This window comes from Zeugodacus cucurbitae, chromosome 3, assembly GCF_028554725.1.
Source record: "Zeugodacus cucurbitae isolate PBARC_wt_2022May chromosome 3, idZeuCucr1.2, whole genome shotgun sequence".
NCBI lineage: Eukaryota > Metazoa > Arthropoda > Insecta > Diptera > Tephritidae > Zeugodacus > Zeugodacus cucurbitae.
Window position 1 is genome coordinate 27,491,847 of NC_071668.1, and position 1,429 is coordinate 27,493,275.

At 28.3% G+C, this 1,429-nt stretch overlaps 1 long non-coding RNA gene across 1 annotated transcript; it reads left to right on the forward strand.

Annotated features, from left to right (window-relative positions):
* Positions 1-381: 381 nt before the first annotated feature.
* Positions 382-1,225, forward strand: LOC128920365 (uncharacterized). Its single transcript, XR_008470428.1, has 3 exons — positions 382-592; positions 649-808; positions 897-1,225. It is a non-coding gene; the product is annotated as an uncharacterized LOC128920365 (long non-coding RNA).
* The last annotated feature ends 204 nt before the right edge of the window (positions 1,226-1,429 follow it).

Below are 1,429 nucleotides of genomic sequence, written 5' to 3' on the forward strand. Positions count from 1 at the left end.
GCAGCCCCTTTCAACATTTTTAAACGATAACTCAGCCGGAAAACAACTTATTTAATATTACGAGGAATAGGCATGTTTTACGAATAAGCAACGCGATGCCCTCATTAAAATAATTTTAGAAGGTGTCATGTTAACAAAGACAAAGCTTAGACCAGAACACTTTGCTAGTATTGTGGAAGAAATAATTGGTTTATTTCCCAATGAAAAAGAGTCCCAGGTATTATTCAAAATTTAATTTATAATTTATTTCATATTGTAAACTGATTTCTTTCAGGATTATTACTATATTTCAGGCAAGCTCTATTCCAAATATTTTAATTTAAAGACAAAGATTAGAAAGAGTAGTCCATCCACGGAAAGATCTCTTTCGAGTGAAGTACTTGATCCATTAGTGGACGAAAATGTTGAAGTTGACGAAACGCTGTCGTTATGTTTAAAAACTTCGCTTCAAAAAGATATCAATAATTGGGATGAGGTTATTGACAAATGGCAAAAAACATTTACATTTCGGAAAAAGGATTTGGCAAAGCTTTCGAATTCTGATTTTTTGCAAGAGTGGCCAATTTAAAAAGACTCCAGAGCACCATTTCTGGTATTTAAAAAGAACTTTAACACAAAATTCAAGGATATATATATATTTTTTTTTAGATTAATCTAGATTTCAATTTGATTTATCCAGCAAAAGATAATCTTTTAAAAACAAAGTGGGATAATTTTAAAACCAAGATAGTGAACTACTACTATGCCAACATACGGAATCAGCTATCAATAGATCTTTTGAACCAAGCAAAAACGACGAAAAAAATTGGTAAGTTGTTGTTAAATTAATAAAATAACACTAAATATTTTTTTTTTAGATTTTCAAGACTACATTTTTACAATTCTTCTCAATTCAGTTCTGCTGCCTTCAGCAAGATTAAGTGTAGATGGAAATACAAAAAAGAAAGCCACCATTAAAGATGCTAATGAAAGCTTCGTTTTGCAGTTAACAACAATAATCGCTAATTGTCAATACGAATAAAAGAAATTATCGGTAAATATTTTTATAATAAATTGACTGTACAGCCGTTTATAATTGTGGTAGGAGACTCTGAGGACGATCTTAAAACCTTTTACATTTACTTTGACAAAACTTTGTACAAACTAAATTCTTTTATTGAAAGTTTGGATATATGCTTTAAAATCTTTCACGTGTTTAATCTTAAATATCCTAAGATCTGCGAAATGCCATGGATATTTATCCAAAAGTATTTTTATGAATTAGATTCAAAATTTGATTTAAAAAAGTTAAAATCTTACTTCATTGTTAACACATATGAATGAAAAAAATTATATTTTGTAAATTTTTCGATTGTAATAATGTATAAATGTTTCAGATGTTTTCAGTTATTTAAAAGTGTTGATGTGCTAATAAGACATTTAAAATACA